Source organism: Oncorhynchus mykiss, unplaced genomic scaffold (assembly GCF_013265735.2).
Source record: "Oncorhynchus mykiss isolate Arlee unplaced genomic scaffold, USDA_OmykA_1.1 un_scaffold_494, whole genome shotgun sequence".
Lineage (NCBI taxonomy): Eukaryota > Metazoa > Chordata > Actinopteri > Salmoniformes > Salmonidae > Oncorhynchus > Oncorhynchus mykiss.
The window spans coordinates 34,767-46,799 of NW_023493941.1; the positions used below are offsets into that span (position 1 = coordinate 34,767).

General features: G+C 42.4%; 12 non-coding genes across 12 annotated transcripts; all 12 read right to left on the bottom strand.

Annotated features, from left to right (window-relative positions):
* Nucleotides 1-184: 184 nt before the first annotated feature.
* On the bottom strand, nucleotides 185-256 carry trnap-ugg. The gene has a single exon. It is a non-coding gene; the product is annotated as a tRNA-Pro (tRNA).
* Nucleotides 257-1,102: 846 nt separating this feature from the next.
* trnap-ugg lies at nucleotides 1,103-1,174 on the bottom strand. The gene has a single exon. It is a non-coding gene; the product is annotated as a tRNA-Pro (tRNA).
* An 858-nt stretch (nucleotides 1,175-2,032) lies between these two features.
* Nucleotides 2,033-2,104, bottom strand: trnap-ugg. Its single transcript has one exon. It is a non-coding gene; the product is annotated as a tRNA-Pro (tRNA).
* Nucleotides 2,105-2,948: 844 nt separating this feature from the next.
* trnap-ugg lies at nucleotides 2,949-3,021 on the bottom strand. The gene has a single exon. It is a non-coding gene; the product is annotated as a tRNA-Pro (tRNA).
* An 862-nt stretch (nucleotides 3,022-3,883) lies between these two features.
* On the bottom strand, nucleotides 3,884-3,956 carry trnap-ugg. The gene has a single exon. It is a non-coding gene; the product is annotated as a tRNA-Pro (tRNA).
* Nucleotides 3,957-4,802: 846 nt separating this feature from the next.
* On the bottom strand, nucleotides 4,803-4,874 carry trnap-ugg. The gene has a single exon. It is a non-coding gene; the product is annotated as a tRNA-Pro (tRNA).
* An 863-nt stretch (nucleotides 4,875-5,737) lies between these two features.
* On the bottom strand, nucleotides 5,738-5,809 carry trnap-ugg. Its single transcript has one exon. It is a non-coding gene; the product is annotated as a tRNA-Pro (tRNA).
* Nucleotides 5,810-6,653: 844 nt separating this feature from the next.
* trnap-ugg lies at nucleotides 6,654-6,725 on the bottom strand. Its single transcript has one exon. It is a non-coding gene; the product is annotated as a tRNA-Pro (tRNA).
* Nucleotides 6,726-7,569: 844 nt separating this feature from the next.
* Nucleotides 7,570-7,641, bottom strand: trnap-ugg. Its single transcript has one exon. It is a non-coding gene; the product is annotated as a tRNA-Pro (tRNA).
* Nucleotides 7,642-8,487: 846 nt separating this feature from the next.
* trnap-ugg lies at nucleotides 8,488-8,559 on the bottom strand. Its single transcript has one exon. It is a non-coding gene; the product is annotated as a tRNA-Pro (tRNA).
* An 846-nt stretch (nucleotides 8,560-9,405) lies between these two features.
* Nucleotides 9,406-9,477, bottom strand: trnap-ugg. The gene has a single exon. It is a non-coding gene; the product is annotated as a tRNA-Pro (tRNA).
* Nucleotides 9,478-10,323: 846 nt separating this feature from the next.
* Nucleotides 10,324-10,395, bottom strand: trnap-ugg. The gene has a single exon. It is a non-coding gene; the product is annotated as a tRNA-Pro (tRNA).
* Nucleotides 10,396-12,033: the final 1,638 nt, after the last annotated feature.

A 12,033-nucleotide genomic window follows, 5' to 3' on the forward strand; every position in this document is an offset into this window, starting at 1 on the left:
GTTTTTAAACCAAGGAAGAAATTAATACATGTTGTGCGATGCTGAACCCACTAGTGCAGAGCACAATGGATTAGCAGTCCATTGCCTTAATCACTTGTCCACCTGGTCCTGCGCTCCAGTGGTAGCAGTCGCCCCTCCAACCAGTTGCCCAAGATCCGCCTGTATTGTTAAAGGCTCTTCAAAAGGGCTCGTCCAGGATTTGAACCCGGGACCTCTCGCACCCAAAGCGAGAATCATACCCCTAGACCAACGAGCCATTTATTTCAAGACATTGTTTTGCAGTCGCCAGCAATGACGGTGAGAATATGCATTGACAGGTCGATGTTGCCAGGCCACAGTGGATCACGTGAGTGTTGGTGGTATACTTGTGAGCATAGCTATCTTCCAAGCAGTTGACCAGGTTTCAGTTCAAATACTCTGTAATTCATCTGCTGAGTCTTTCAGATTCAATCTTCATTAGCTGTAACAGCAAGAAACAAATGAAGAAAGAACTAAATGTAGATTTTAACAATTAAAAAGTAGACATCAAAATCAATTGGATCTCATTTCATTTGATCCGATTGACGCACCGGTATGTGAATAAAAAAATAAAAAAACATTGGAATCTCTCAGTTTTAAATTAGAAATGTCACACATTTTGCACTGGATGCTTCTCAGTCCTACCATAACTGCTGATGTTACACCTCTGCATTTTTGGTGAAATGTGGCAGAGCGAGAGCAATGTTTGTCAAAACATGACACATCCCTAAAATCTGTCTTCTCATACGAATGTCTATAGCTTCAGAACGGTTTGACCTACAAAATAGTTTGCCCATTCTTTGGAAAGGGGAGACTCTCACAAACACAATGCTGTTCTCAGTTTTGCTCTACGACCCCCACAAGTGTCAAGGGACTTGTCCCGGTAAAAGGACAGGTTTTTTAACCAAGGAAGAAATTAATACATGTTGTGCGATGCTGAACCCACTAGTGCAGAGCACAATGGATTAGCAGTCCATTACCTTAATCACTTGTCCACCTGGTCCTGCGCTCCAGTGGTAGCAGTCGCCCCTCCAACCAGTTGCCCAAGATCCGCCTGTCTCACATTGTTAAAGGCTCTTCAAAAGGGCTCGTCCGGGATTTGAACCCGGGACCTCTCGCACCCAAAGCGAGAATCATACCCCTAGACCAACGAGCCATTTATTTCAAGACATTGTTTTGCAGTCGCCAGCAATGACGGTGAGAATATGCATTGACAGGTCGATGTTGCCAGGCCACAGTGGATCACGTGAGTGTTGGTGGTATACTTGTGAGCATAGCTATCTTCCAAGCAGTTGACCAGGTTTCAGTTCAAATACTCTGTAATTCATCTGCTGAGTCTTTCAGATTCAATCTTCATTAGCTGTAACAGCAAGAAACAAATGAAGAAAGAGCTAAATGTAGATCTTAATAATTAAAAAGTAGACATCAAAATCAATTGGATCTCATTTCATTTGATCCGATTGACGCACCGGTATGTGAATAAAAAAACAAAAAAACATTGGAATCTCTCAGTTTTAAATTAGAAATGTCACACATTTTGCACTGGATGCTTCTCAGTCCTACCATAACTGCTGATGTTACACCTCTGCATTTTTGGTGAAATGTGGCAGAGCGAGAGCAATGTTTGTCAAAACATGACACATCCCTAAAATCTGTATTCTCATACAAATGTCTATAGCTTCAGAACGGTTTGACCTACAAAATAGTTTGCCAATTCTTTGGAAAGGGGAGACTCTCACAAACACAATGCTGTTCTCCGTTTTGCTCTACGACCCCCACAAGTGTCAAGGGACTCGTCTGAAGGTAACCTATGTCCCGGTAAAAGGACATGTTTTTTAACCAAGGAAGAAATTAATACATGTTGTGCGATGCTGAACCCACTAGTGCAGAGCACAATGGATTAGCAGTCCATTGCCTTAATCACTTGTCCACCTGGTCCTGCGCTCCAGTGGTAGCAGTCGCCCCTCCAACCAGTTGCCCAAGATCCGCCTGTATTGTTAAAGGCTCTTCAAAAGGGCTCGTCCGGGATTTGAACCCGGGACCTCTCGCACCCAAAGCGAGAATCATACCCCTAGACCAACGAGCCATTTATTTCAAGACATTGTTTTGCAGTCGCCAGCAATGACGGTGAGAATATGCATTGACAGGTCGATGTTGCCAGGCCACAGTGGATCACGTGAGTGTTGGGGTATACTTGTGAGCATAGCTATCTTCCAAGCAGTTGACCAGGTTTCAGTTCAAATACTCTGTAATTCATCTGCTGAGTCTTTCAGATTCAATCTTCATTAGCTGTAACAGCAAGAAACAAATGAAGAAAGAGCTAAATGTAGATTTTAACAATTAAAAAGTAGACATCAAAATCAATTGGATCTCATTTCATTTGATCCGATTGACGCACCGGTATGTGAATAAAAAAACTAAAAAACATTGGAATCTCTCAGTTTTAAATTAGAAATGTCACACATTTTGCACTGGATGCTTCTCAGTCCTACCATAACTGCTGATGTTACACCTCTGCATTTTTGGTGAAATGTGGCAGAGCGAGAGCAATGTTTGTCAAAACATGACACATCCCTAAAATCTGTATTCTCATACAAATGTCTATAGCTTCAGAACGGTTTGACCTACAAAATAGTTTGCCCATTCTTTGGAAAGGGGAGACTCTCACAAACATAATGCTGTTCTCAGTTTTGCTCTACGACCCCCACAAGTGTCAAGGGACTTGTCCCGGTAAAAGGACAGGTTTTTTAACCAAGGAAGAAATGAATACATGTTGTGCGATGCTGAACCCACTAGTGCAGAGCACAATGGATTAGCAGTCCATTACCTTAATCACTTGTCCACCTGGTCCTGCGCTCCAGTGGTAGCAGTCGCCCCTCCAACCAGTTGCCCAAGATCCGCCTGTCTCACATTGTTAAAGGCTCTTCAAAAGTGCTCGTCCGGGATTTGAACCCGGGACCTCTCGCACCCAAAGCGAGAATCATACCCCTAGACCAACGAGCCATTTATTTCAAGACATTGTTTTGCAGTCGCCAGCAATGACGGTGAGAATATGCATTGACAGGTCGATGTTGCCAGGCCACAGTGGATCACGTGAGTGTTGGTGGTATACTTGTGAGCATAGCTATCTTCCAAGCAGTTGACCAGGTTTCAGTTCAAATACTCTGTAATTCATCTCCTGAGTCTTTCAGATTCAATCTTCATTAGCTGTAACAGCAAGAAACAAATGAAGAAAGAGCTAAATGTAGATTTTAACAATTAAAAAGTAGACATCAAAATCAATTGGATCTCATTTCATTTGATCCGATTGACGCACCGGTATGTGAATAAAAAAATAAAAAAACATTGGAATCTCTCAGTTTTAAATTAGAAATGTCACACATTTTGCACTGGATGCTTCTCAGTCCTACCATAACTGCTGATGTTACACCTCTGCATTTTTGGTGAAATGTGGCAGAGCGAGAGCAATGTTTGTCAAAACATGACACATCCCTAAAATCTGTATTCTCATACTAATGTCTATAGCTTCAGAACGGTTTGACCTACAAAATAGTTTGCCCATTCTTTGGAAAGGGGAGACTCTCACAAACACAATGCTGTTCTCAGTTTTGCTCTACGACCCCCACAAGTGTCAAGGGACTCGTCTGAAGGTAACCTATGTCCCGGTAAAAGGACAGGTTTTTTAACCAAGTAAGAAATTAATACATGTTGTGAAATGCTGAACCCACTAGTGCAGAGCACAATGGATTAGCAGTCCATTACCTTAATCACTTGTCCACCTGGTCCTGCGCTCCAGTGGTAGCAGTCGCCCCTCCAACCAGTTGCCCAAGATCCGCCTGTCTCACATTGTTAAAGGCTCTTCAAAAGGTCTCGTCCGGGATTTGAACCCGGGACCTCTCGCACCCAAAGCGAGAATCATACCCCTAGACCAACGAGCCATTTATTTCAAGATATTGTTTTGCAGTCGCCAGCAATGACGGTGAAAATATGCATTGACAGGTCGATGTTGCCAGGCCACAGTGGATCACGTGAGTGTTGGTGGTATACTTGTGAGCATAGCTATCTTCCAAGCAGTTGACCAGGTTTCAGTTCAAATACTCTGTAATTCATCTCCTGAGTCTTTCAGATTCAATCTTCATTAGCTGTAACAGCAAGAAACAAATGAAGAAAGAGCTAAATGTAGATTTTAACAATTAAAAAGTAGACATCAAAATCAATTGAATCTCATTTCATTTGATCCGATTGACGCACCGGTATGTGAATAAAAAAACAAAAAAACATTGGAATCTCTCAGTTTTAAATTAGAAATGTCACACATTTTGCACTGGATGCTTCTCAGTCCTACCATAACTGCTGATGTTACACCTCTGCATTTTTGGTGAAATGTGGCAGAGCGAGAGCAATGTTTGTCAAAACATGACACATCCCTAAAATCTGTATTCTCATACAAATGTCTATAGCTTCAGAACGGTTTGACCTACAAAATAGTTTGCCCATTCTTTGGAAAGGGGAGACTCTCACAAACACAATGCTGTTCTCAGTTTTGCTCTACGACCCCCACAAGTGTCAAGGGACTTGTCCCGGTAAAAGGACAGGTTTTTTAACCAAGGAAGAAATTAATACATGTTGTGCGATGCTGAACCCACTAGTGCAGAGCACAATGGATTAGCAGTCCATTACCTTAATCACTTGTCCACCTGGTCCTGCGCTCCAGTGGTAGCAGTCGCCCCTCCAACCAGTTGCCCAAGATCCGCCTGTCTCACATTGTTAAAGGCTCTTCAAAAGGGCTCGTCCGGGATTTGAACCCGGGACCTCTCGCACCCAAAGCGAGAATCATACTCCTAGACCAACGAGCCATTTATTTCAAGATATTGTTTTGCAGTCGCCAGCAATGACGGTGAGAATATGCATTGACAGGTCGATGTTGCCAGGCCACAGTGGATCACGTGAGTGTTGGTGGTATACTTGTGAGCATAGCTATCTTCCAAGCAGTTGACCAGGTTTCAGTTCAAATACTCTGTAATTCATCTCCTGAGTCTTTCAGATTCAATCTTCATTAGCTGTAACAGCAAGAAACAAATGAAGAAAGAGCTAAATGTAGATTTTAACAATTAAAAAGTAGACATCAAAATCAATTGGATCTCATTTCATTTGATCCGATTGACGCACCGGTATGTGAATAAAAAAACAAAAAAACATTGGAATCTCTCAGTTTTAAATTAGAAATGTCACACATTTTGCACTGGATGCTTCTCAGTCCTACCATAACTGCTGATGTTACACCTCTGCATTTTTGGTGAAATGTGGCAGAGCGAGAGCAATGTTTGTCAAAACATGACACATCCCTAAAATCTGTATTCTCATACAAATGTCTATAGCTTCAGAACGGTTTGACCTACAAAATAGTTTGCCCATTCTTTGGAAAGGGGAGACTCTCACAAACACAATGCTGTTCTCAGTTTTGCTCTACGACCCCCACAAGTGTCAAGGGACTCGTCTGAAGGTAACCTATGTCCCGGTAAAAGGACAGGTTTTTTAACCAAGGAAGAAATTAATACATGTTGTGCGATGCTGAACCCACTAGTGCAGAGCACAATGGATTAGCAGTCCATTACCTTAATCACTTGTCCACCTGGTCCTGCGCTCCAGTGGTAGCAGTCGCCCCTCCAACCAGTTGCCCAAGATCCGCCTGTCTCACATTGTTAAAGGCTCTTCAAAAGGGCTCGTCCGGGATTTGAACCCGGGACCTCTCGCACCCAAAGCGAGAATCATACCCCTAGACGAACGAGCCATTTATTTCAAGACATTGTTTTGCAGTCGCCAGCAATGACGGTGAGAATATGCATTGACAGGTCGATGTTGCCAGGCCACAGTGGATCACGTGAGTGTTGGTGGTATACTTGTGAGCATAGCTATCTTCCAAGCAGTTGACCAGGTTTCAGTTCAAATACTCTGTAATTCATCTCCTGAGTCTTTCAGATTCAATCTTCATTAGCTGTAACAGCAAGAAACAAATGAAGAAAGAGCTAAATGTAGATTTTAACAATTAAAAAGTAGACATCAAAATCAATTGGATCTCATTTCATTTGATCCGATTGACGCACCGGTATGTGAATAAAAAAACAAAAAAACATTGGAATCTCTCAGTTTTAAATTAGAAATGTCACACATTTTGCACTGGATGCTTCTCAGTCCTACCATCACTGCTGATGTTACACCTCTGCATTTTTGGTGAAATGTGGCAGAGCGAGAGCAATGTTTGTCAAAACATGACACATCCCTAAAATCTGTATTCTCATACAAATGTCTATAGCTTCAGAACGGTTTGACCTACAAAATAGTTTGCCCATTCTTTGGAAAGGGGAGACTCACAAACACAATGCTGTTCTCAGTTTTGCTCTACGACCCCCACAAGTGTCAAGGGACTTGTCCCGGTAAAAGGACAGGTTTTTTAACCAAGGAAGAAATTAATACATGTTGTGCGATGCTGAACCCACTAGTGCAGAGCACAATGGATTAGCAGTCCATTACCTTAATCACTTGTCCACCTGGTCCTGCGCTCCAGTGGTAGCAGTCGCCCCTCCAACCAGTTGCCCAAGATCCGCCTGTCTCACATTGTTAAAGGCTCTTCAAAAGGGCTCGTCTGGGATTTGAACCCGGGACCTCTCGCACCCAAAGCGAGAATCATACCCCTAGACGAACGAGCCATTTATTTCAAGACATTGTTTTGCAGTCGCCAGCAATGACGGTGAGAATATGCATTGACAGGTCGATGTTGCCAGGCCACAGTGGATCACGTGAGTGTTGGTGGTATACTTGTGAGCATAGCTATCTTCCAAGCAGTTGACCAGGTTTCAGTTCAAATACTCTGTAATTCATCTCCTGAGTCTTTCAGATTCAATCTTCATTAGCTGTAACAGCAAGAAACAAATGAAGAAAGAGCTAAATGTAGATTTTAACAATTAAAAAGTAGACATCAAAATCAATTGGATCTCATTTCATTTGATCCGATTGACGCACCGGTATGTGAATAAAAAAACAAAAAAACATTGGAATCTCTCAGTTTTAAATTAGAAATGTCACACATTTTGCACTGGATGCTTCTCAGTCCTACCATCACTGCTGATGTTACACCTCTGCATTTTTGGTGAAATGTGGCAGAGCGAGAGCAATGTTTGTCAAAACATGACACATCCCTAAAATCTGTATTCTCATACAAATGTCTATAGCTTCAGAACGGTTTGACCTACAAAATAGTTTGCCCATTCTTTGGAAAGGGGAGACTCACAAACACAATGCTGTTCTCAGTTTTGCTCTACGACCCCCACAAGTGTCAAGGGACTTGTCCCGGTAAAAGGACAGGTTTTTTAACCAAGGAAGAAATTAATACATGTTGTGCGATGCTGAACCCACTAGTGCAGAGCACAATGGATTAGCAGTCCATTACCTTAATCACTTGTCCACCTGGTCCTGCGCTCCAGTGGTAGCAGTCGCCCCTCCAACCAGTTGCCCAAGATCCGCCTGTCTCACATTGTTAAAGGCTCTTCAAAAGGGCTCGTCCGGGATTTGAACCCGGGACCTCTCGCACCCAAAGCGAGAATCATACCCCTAGACCAACGAGCCATTTATTTCAAGATATTGTTTTGCAGTCGCCAGCAATGACGGTGAGAATATGCATTGACAGGTCGATGTTGCCAGGCCACAGTGGATCACGTGAGTGTTGGTGGTATACTTGTGAGCATAGCTATCTTCCAAGCAGTTGACCAGGTTTCAGTTCAAATACTCTGTAATTCATCTCCTGAGTCTTTCAGATTCAATCTTCATTAGCTGTAACAGCAAGAAACAAATGAAGAAAGAGCTAAATGTAGATTTTAACAATTAAAAAGTAGACATCAAAATCAATTGGATCTCATTTCATTTGATCCGATTGACGCACCGGTATGTGAATAAAAAAACAAAAAAACATTGGAATCTCTCAGTTTTAAATTAGAAATGTCACACATTTTGCACTGGATGCTTCTCAGTCCTACCATAACTGCTGATGTTACACCTCTGCATTTTTGGTGAAATGTGGCAGAGCGAGAGCAATGTTTGTCAAAACATGACACATCCCTAAAATCTGTATTCTCATACAAATGTCTATAGCTTCAGAACGGTTTGACCTACAAAATAGTTTGCCCATTCTTTGGAAAGGGGAGACTCTCACAAACACAATGCTGTTCTCAGTTTTGCTCTACGACCCCCACAAGTGTCAAGGGACTTGTCCCGGTAAAAGGACAGGTTTTTTAACCAAGGAAGAAATTAATACATGTTGTGCGATGCTGAACCCACTAGTGCAGAGCACAATGGATTAGCAGTCCATTACCTTAATCACTTGTCCACCTGGTCCTGCGCTCCAGTGGTAGCAGTCGCCCCTCCAACCAGTTGCCCAAGATCCGCCTGTCTCACATTGTTAAAGGCTCTTCAAAAGGGCTCGTCCGGGATTTGAACCCGGGACCTCTCGCACCCAAAGCGAGAATCATACCCCTAGACCAACGAGCCATTTATTTCAAGATATTGTTTTGCAGTCGCCAGCAATGACGGTGAGAATATGCATTGACAGGTCGATGTTGCCAGGCCACAGTGGATCACGTGAGTGTTGGTGGTATACTTGTGAGCATAGCTATCTTCCAAGCAGTTGACCAGGTTTCAGTTCAAATACTCTGTAATTCATCTCCTGAGTCTTTCAGATTCAATCTTCATTAGCTGTAACAGCAAGAAACAAATGAAGAAAGAGCTAAATGTAGATTTTAACAATTAAAAAGTAGACATCAAAATCAATTGGATCTCATTTCATTTGATCCGATTGACGCACCGGTATGTGAATAAAAAAACAAAAAAACATTGGAATCTCTCAGTTTTAAATTAGAAATGTCACACATTTTGCACTGGATGCTTCTCAGTCCTACCATAACTGCTGATGTTACACCTCTGCATTTTTGGTGAAATGTGGCAGAGCGAGAGCAATGTTTGTCAAAACATGACACATCCCTAAAATCTGTATTCTCATACAAATGTCTATAGCTTCAGAACGGTTTGACCTACAAAATAGTTTGCCCATTCTTTGGAAAGGGGAGACTCTCACAAACACAATGCTGTTCTCAGTTTTGCTCTACGACCCCCACAAGTGTCAAGGGACTTGTCCCGGTAAAAGGACAGGTTTTTTAACCAAGGAAGAAATTAATACATGTTGTGCGATGCTGAACCCACTAGTGCAGAGCACAATGGATTAGCAGTCCATTACCTTAATCACTTGTCCACCTGGTCCTGCGCTCCAGTGGTAGCAGTCGCCCCTCCAACCAGTTGCCCAAGATCCGCCTGTCTCACATTGTTAAAGGCTCTTCAAAAGGGGTCGTCCGGGATTTGAACCCGGGACCTCTCGCACCCAAAGCGAGAATCATACCCCTAGACCAACGAGCCATTTATTTCAAGATATTGTTTTGCAGTCGCCAGCAATGACGGTGAGAATATGCATTGACAGGTCGATGTTGCCAGGCCACAGTGGATCACGTGAGTGTTGGTGGTATACTTGTGAGCATAGCTATCTTCCAAGCAGTTGACCAGGTTTCAGTTCAAATACTCTGTAATTCATCTCCTGAGTCTTTCAGATTCAATCTTCGTTAGCTGTAACAGCAAGAAACAAATGAAGAAAGAGCTAAATGTAGATTTTAACAATTAAAAAGTAGACATCAAAATCAATTGGATCTCATTTCATTTGATCCGATTGACGCACCGGTATGTGAATAAAAAAACAAAAAAACATTGGAATCTCTCAGTTTTAAATTAGAAATGTCACACATTTTGCACTGGATGCTTCTCAGTCCTACCATAACTGCTGATGTTACACCTCTGCATTTTTGGTGAAATGTGGCAGAGCGAGAGCAATGTTTGTCAAAACATGACACATCCCTAAAATCTGTATTCTCATACAAATGTCTATAGCTTCAGAACGGTTTGACCTACAAAATAGTTTGCCCATTCTTTGGAAAGGGGAGACTCTCACAAACACAATGCTGTTCTCAGTTTTGCTCTACGACCCCCACAAGTGTCAAGGGACTTGTCCCGGTAAAAGGACAGGTTTTTTAACCAAGGAAGAAATTAATACATGTTGTGCGATGCTGAACCCACTAGTGCAGAGCACAATGGATTAGCAGTCCATTACCTTAATCACTTGTCCACCTGGTCCTGCGCTCCAGTGGTAGCAGTCGCCCCTCCAACCAGTTGCCCAAGATCCGCCTGTCTCACATTGTTAAAGGCTCTTCAAAAGGGCTCGTCCGGGATTTGAACCCGGGACCTCTCGCACCCAAAGCGAGAATCATACCCCTAGACGAACGAGCCATTTATTTCAAGACATTGTTTTGCAGTCGCCAGCAATGACGGTGAGAATATGCATTGACAGGTCGATGTTGCCAGGCCACAGTGGATCACGTGAGTGTTGGTGGTATACTTGTGAGCATAGCTATCTTCCAAGCAGTTGACCAGGTTTCAGTTCAAATACTCTGTAATTCATCTCCTGAGTCTTTCAGATTCAATCTTCATTAGCTGTAACAGCAAGAAACAAATGAAGAAAGAGCTAAATGTAGATTTTAACAATTAAAAAGTAGACATCAAAATCAATTGGATCTCATTTCATTTGATCCGATTGACGCACCGGTATGTGAATAAAAAAACAAAAAAACATTGGAATCTCTCAGTTTTAAATTAGAAATGTCACACATTTTGCACTGGATGCTTCTCAGTCCTACCATAACTGCTGATGTTACACCTCTGCATTTTTGGTGAAATGTGGCAGAGCGAGAGCAATGTTTGTCAAAACATGACACATCCCTAAAATCTGTATTCTCATACAAATGTCTATAGCTTCAGAACGGTTTGACCTACAAAATAGTTTGCCCATTCTTTGGAAAGGGGAGACTCTCACAAACACAATGCTGTTCTCAGTTTTGCTCTACGACCCCCACAAGTGTCAAGGGACTCGTCTGAAGGTAACCTATGTCCCGGTAAAAGGACAGGTTTTTTAACCAAGGAAGAAATTAATACATGTTGTGCGATGCTGAACCCACTAGTGCAGAGCACAATGGATTAGCAGTCCATTAACTTAATCACTTGTCCACCTGGTCCTGCGCTCCAGTAGTAGCAGTCGCCCCTCCAACCAGTTGCCCAAGATCCGCCTGTCTCACATTGTTAAAGGCTCTTCAGGGATTTGAACCCGGGACCTCTCGCACCCAAAGCAAGAATCATACCCCTAGACCAACGAGCCATTTATTTCAAGACATTGTTTTGCAGTCGCCAGCAATGACGGTGAGAATATGCATTGACAGGTCGATGTTGCCAGGCCACAGTGGATCACGTGAGTGTTGGTGGTATACTTGTGAGCATAGCTATCTTCCAAGCAGTTGACCAGGTTTCAGTTCAAATACTCTGTAATTCATCTCCTGAGTCTTTCAGATTCAATCTTCATTAGCTGTAACAGCAAGAAACAAATGAAGAAAGAGCTAAATGTAGATTTTAACAATTAAAAAGTAGACATCAAAATCAATTGGATTTCATTTGATCCGATTGACGCACCGGTATGTGAATAAAAAAACAAAAAAACATTGGAATCTCTCAGTTTTAAATTAGAAATGTCACACATTTTGCACTGGATGCTTCTCAGTCCTACCATAACTGCTGATGTTACACCTCTGCATTTTTGGTGAAATGTGGCAGAGCGAGAGCAATGTTTGTCAAAACATGACACATCCCTAAAATCTGTATTCTCATACAAATGTCTATAGCTTCAGAACGGTTTGACCTACAAAATAGTTTGCCCATTCTTTGGAAAGGGGAGACTCTCACAAACACAATGCTGTTCTCAGTTTTGCTCTACGACCCCCACAAGTGTCAAGGGACTTGTCCCGGTAAAAGGACAGGTTTTTTAACCAAGGAAGAAATTAATACATGTTGTGCGATGCTGAACCCACTAGTGCAGAGCAC